This window comes from Aquarana catesbeiana, linkage group LG10 (genome assembly GCF_042186555.1).
Source record: "Aquarana catesbeiana isolate 2022-GZ linkage group LG10, ASM4218655v1, whole genome shotgun sequence".
In the NCBI taxonomy this organism is placed as follows: domain Eukaryota; kingdom Metazoa; phylum Chordata; class Amphibia; order Anura; family Ranidae; genus Aquarana; species Aquarana catesbeiana.
In genome coordinates this window covers 129,858,594-129,864,593 of record NC_133333.1, presented here as the reverse complement: position 1 = coordinate 129,864,593, position 6,000 = coordinate 129,858,594, and positions in this window count along the sequence as shown.

Here is a 6,000-nt window from a genome sequence, read left to right as displayed (position 1 = left end):
TGCCCCAGCTGCTGCCCCGCCGAAAGAAGTTCGCTCCCAGCCATCCACATGCCCAGCAGTTGAATGCTAGCTTGGCAAAATTGCTAGCACTTCAACTGCTGCCTTTTCAGTTGGTAGACTCTGCCCCCTTCCGTGAGTTTGTGGAATGTGCGGTTCCTCAGTGGCAGGTACCCAAACGTCACTTTTTCTCACGGAAGGCAATTCCGGCTCTCTACCAGCATGTGGACGGCAATGTCTTGGCTTCGCTGGACAGGGCGGTCAGCAGTAAGGTGCATATTACCGCTGACTCATGGTCCAGCAGGCATGGACAGGGACATTACCTAAGTTTCACCGCGCATTGGGTGACTCTGCTGGCAGCTGGGAAGGATGCAGGACAAGGTGCAGTAGTGTTGGAGGTTGTTTCGCCACCACGCCTCCACAATGCCACTACTAATGATTGTGACACACCTCTCTCCTCCACCCCCTCCTCTTCTTCTTCCTCCATGGCCTCTTCCTGTGCTTTGTCCTCGGAACCAGCGGTGCTCCGTAGCCGTTCAAGGGGCTACGCAAGTATGCAGGCCAAAAGATGCCATGCGGTGCTTGAGCTGGTGTGCTTGGGGGACAGGAGCCACACTGGGGCAGAGGTTCTGTCAGCTCTGCAGGGGCAGGTTCAGAGGTGGTTGACGCCACGCCAACTTAAGGCAGGGCCCTGTGAGGGTTTACAGTGTTGTGGCCACAACAACACCTAAGGCCCAAATTTCTGCCGAGTATATAGGGCAGGCCCCTACTTTCAAACATCCAACTTACAAACAACTCCTACTTTTCAAACGGAAGGAGACAACAGGAAGTGAGATGAAACCTAGGAAGGGAAATTCTCTCCTGTAAGAGTTAATATGGGAAAAACGTTTCTCCTTTCCACTGATGCTTTATCACCAATCCTTGTTTCACAAAAAACCCCAAATTTTCAAAAAACATTTGTCATTGGGACAAAAAATGAGGTGAAATATTCTGAAGAGGAGCACAGACAGCAAAACAAATGTCACAGGGGTGATAACCCTTCCCTATATTTTCCAAAAAGCTTAAAATAGATTTTTTGGCTGGAGCTAAACACGTTAAAAATGTACCCGTTCAAAATCACAAACAGATTCTACTTAACAACAAACCTACAGTCCCTGTCTTGTTTGCACCGCCTGAATACTGATGTTCAGAGTATATAGGGCCTGGTGGCCCCACGTCTTTCTTTTTTTTTATTTAGGTGCGGGGTTCCCCTTAATATCCATACAAGACCCAAAGGGCCTGGTAATGGACTGGGGGGTACCCATGCGGTTTGTCTCACTGATTTTCATCCATATTGCCAGGACCCGACATTACATTAAAGCCGCAAGCAGTTTTAAATGACTTTTTTCCTTTAAAAATGACATTTTGTGCAGGGACTGTTTTAAGCACGGGAAACACGCGCCACTTTACAGGCATACTATAGACACCCCCCAGGTACGATATTTAAACGAATATTTCACTTTTTTTAACTTTAAGCATCATGAAAATCACTGCTCCCGAAAAGACTGCCGTTTTAAAAAGTTTTTTTTGCATTGATACATGTCCCCTGGGGCAGGACCCGGGTCCCCAAACCCTTTTTAGGACAATACCCTGCACATTAGCCTTTAACACTTTTGATTTCGAACGTTCGAGTCCCATAGACGTCAATGGGGTTCTAACGTTCGTGCGAATTTTCGGTCCGTTCGCAGGTTCTGGTGCGAACCGAATCGGGGGGTGTTCGGCTCATCCCTAATGATAAACTTTATATCTGGTTTCCTTCTATAAAGATTCAGTCTACACTATGTGACATTACCCCTTATAGATCCCACCTTTTTCATTCTTGATCCTATCAGTTATTTTACCTATTCTTTTCATCATATATTATTAGTATTTTTTTTAAAAACCTAGTTTATTGTAAAAGATCCATCCCGATTAGAGGGAGTCAGAGTGGGGTCGAGTAGGGTTAGACCCTACTCATTTATTACCTTTTCTGAACCTACTAGGTTTTTCCATTCATTAATATATTTAATATTTTTTATTTTCTGTACCATATATTATCAGTATTTTCCCTTTTAAACCAAGTATATTGTAACATATCTATTCCATTACTAGAGGGAGCCAGAGTGTGGTTCGCCCATACACGTAAATCATGTATATTATAGGGGTTATGTTTTAAATTTTATTATTTAAAACTTGTTTTATTTTAAACAAGTGACCATTTTATAATTGTATATTATGGTTTGTCAATTGTAATTGTTTAGGTGAGTGCGGCATGGACGGATGGTTATGCGGGAATGAGGTAGATTCCTTCTGTTTTGTCCCCAACCTCCATGTTTGGGGAGCCTAGCCAATCACATCCATTTTTTCCAGAGGCGTAACTAGAAACTTCAGGGCCCCAGTGCAAGAAACCATGATGGGCCCCCTTCCATCTGAGCCCCGGGCTTCCAATTTTGGGAGGGTGTCCATGGGCATCCTCCCAAAACCGTGCTTCCTGCATGACCCCTGGGACATGCATCCAGCGCAATCACAACGGCCCTTTACCATGTGATCAGCTGATCACATGTAAACAGACTTGCCGGTTATCCACAGCCCTTTCCTCACATGCTGTGTCTGTGTTAGGAAAGGGCTGCCATTAACTGTCAAGAATGTCAGTAAATTGTTTACACTGATAATCAGTGCCCCAATCATCAGTGCCATCTATCAGTGCCCATCAGTGCTGCCTATCAGTGCTCATCAATGCCGCCTATCAGTGCCCATCACTTCCACCTACAAGTGTTACCTATCAGTGCTCATTAATGCCGCCTATTAGTGCCCATCAATTCTGCCTATCAGCACCACCTATCAGTGCTCATTAATGCCGCCTAACAGCGTCCATCAGTGCCACCTATCAGTACTCTTCAATTCTGCCCATCAAAGCCCATCAATTCTGCCTGAGTTCTGCCTATCAGTGTTCCTCAGTGCCCATCAGTACCACCTATCAGTGCCCATCAGTACCACCTATCAGTGCCCATTAATGCCACCTATCAGTGCAGCCTATCAGTGCACATTAATGCCATCTTATCAGTGCTGCCTATCAGTGCTCATCAATGTGGCCTATCAGCGCTCATCAGTGCCTCCTATCAGTGCTCATCAATGTGGCCTATCAGTGCTCATCAGTGCCTCCTATCAGTGCTCATCAGTGCCTCCTATCAGTGCCCATAAATGCCTCCTATCAGTGCCCATCAGTGCCTTCTATCAGTGCTCATCAGTGCCTTCTATCAGTGCTCATCAGTGCCTTCTATCAGTGCTCATCAGTGCCGTCTATCAGTGCTCATCAGTGCAGTCTATCAGTGCTCATCAGTGCCTTCTATCAGTGCTCATCAGTGCCTTCTATCAGTGCTCATCAGTGCCGTCTATCAGCGCTCATCAGTGCCTTCTATCAGTGCTCATCAGTGCCCATCAGTGCCTTCTATCAGTGCTCATCAGTGCCGTCTATCAGTGCTCATCAGTGCCTTCTATCAGTGCTCATCAGTGCCTATCAGTGCCTTCAATCAGTGCTCATCAGTGCCTTCTATCAGTGCTCATCAGTGCCTTCTATTAGTGCTCATCAGTGCCTTCTATCAGTGCTCATCAATGCCCATCAGTGCCTTCTATCAGTGCTCATCAGTGCCTTCTATCAGTGCTCATCAGTGCCTTCTATTAGTGCTCATCAGTGCCTTTTATTAGTGCTAATCAGTGCCTTCTATTAGTGCTCATCAGTGCTCATCAGTGCCTTCTATTAGTGCTCATCAGTGCCTTCTATCAGTGCCTTCTATTAGTGCTCATCAGTGCTCATCAGTACCTTCTATTAGTGCTCATCAGTGCCTTCTATCAGTGCTCATCAGTGCCTTCTATTAGTGCTCATCAGTGCCTTCTATTAGTGCTCATCAGTGCCTTCTATTATTGCTCATGAGTGCCTTCTATTAGTGCTCATCAGTGCCTTCTATTAGTGCTCATCAGTGCCTGCTATTAGTGCTCATCAGTGCCTGCTATTCATTTCCATCAGTGCCGTTTGCCTTCTTAGGACAGCATGGCTTAGAGCGGAGATCGTGTGTCATAGAACAATAGCACAGAGACATCGGCAGCATTAACGTTCTACTTGCCCGTCCGTCCTCTCTGGCAGGGGATGAGAGAGGACACACAGATGATCTCACGGCTCCCCCTTCTCCCCCCTCCCCTCTCCTGTGTGCTCTGCGGGAAATGTGAGCTCCTTAGCTTCACACTAGACTGCCTGCGGAGCACACAGGAGAGAGGAGGGGGGAGAAGGGGAGCCGTGAGATCAGCTGTGTCCTCTCTCATCCCCTGTCAGAGAGGACGGACGGGCAAGTAGAGCGTTAATGCCGCCTGTGTCTCTGTGCTATTGTTCTATGACACACGATCTCTGCTCAGAGCCGTGTGTGAAGAGCAACCCCGCTGGGCCCCCCCCCCCCCACAGTGGCGGAATGCCGGGCCCCGTCGCAACTGCGACTGTTGCGACCCTGGTAATTCCGCCACTGATTTTATCACTATAGAAGCAAACAGGAAATGACGGTTCGTCACTTCCTGATGACGCCAGTACGGTGAAACGTATGTAGAAGCGCAGACTTGTCACTTCCGGTTCCTGTATGTGAAATCCATCTTTCCAGTATATCCAGAACGAGGTGTACACCGCATGCCGCTGCGATTTTGATATACCAACCCGCACATGCTGTAGACACCTTAGTGCTGGGAATAGCACAGTCACATGTGAGTGCAAGCTTTGTCAATTTTTAAACCATTTTTAATAAAACTTACTACACTATAAATTCTTTTTTGTGTCCTTGGTGGAGTCTTTTCCCTTATCCTCAGCCTATCTTGGAGTGGGTCTTATAGCGGAGAGATGTCTACCTAGGATCCACCTGGTCCATTCAATCAAAGCGCAATTTGTTCTACTGTAAAAAGTGGTAAAACACCTCTAGTGGGTTGCCATCCACCTCATGAGCACTCGTGGTGAAGCTTGTATTCGAAGGAACACCAAACAAGAAGATTTTATATCTATATGTATATGGTGTTGGGATTGTCACTTTGGACTTTATTTAGTTTTTGCACGTGGTATACTTATACTAGGGTTGTCCCAATACCGATACTAGTATCGGTATCGGCACCGATACCGAGCATTTGCCTAAGTACTTGTACTCGGGCAAATGCTCCCGATGCTTCCCCCGATACCTGGAAGACAGCTGTGATCGGCGCGTGGGGGATTTACAAGATTCTCCCCCAGCGGCTTTCAGCAGCTTTAGTGACATACAGCGGTGATCGCTCACCGCTGACTGTCACTGCATCCTCCTCCATGCCCCCTCCTTTCCTCTGTCCCCCTCCGCTGTCCCCCTCCGTTCCCCTCTCCTTCCCTGTGTCTCTCCGCTGTCCCCTCTGTTCCTCTCTCCAAACCTGTGTCTCTCCGCTGTCCCCTCCGTTCTGCTGTGTCTCTCCGCTGTCCCCCTCCGTTCCTCCCTCCTTCATTGTGTCTCTCCGCTGTCCCCTCCGTTCCTCTCTCCTTCCCTGTGTCTCTCCGCTGTCCCCTCCGTTCCTCTCTCCTTTTCTGTCCCCCTCCGCGGTCCCCTCCGTTCTGCTGTCCCCCTCCGCTGTCCCCCTCCGTTCCTCTCTCCTTCCCTGTGTCTCTCCGCTGTCCCCTCCGTTCCCCTCTCCTCTGTCCCCTCCGTTCTGCTGTCCCCCTCCGCTGTCCCCCTCCATTCCTCTCTCCTTCCCTGTGTCTCTCCGCTGTCCCCTCCGTTCCCCTCTCCTCTGTCCCCTCCGTTCTGCTGTCCCCCTCCGCTGTCCCCCTCCATTCCTCTCTCCTTCCCTGTGTCTCTCCGCTGTCCCCTCCGTTCCCCTCTCCTCTGTCCCCTCCGTTGTGCTGTCTCTCTCCGCTGTGTGAATGGACAGAGTCAGCTGACTCTGTCCATTCACATAACTGAAACATTGTAATCTCTTGTGATTACGATGTGTCAG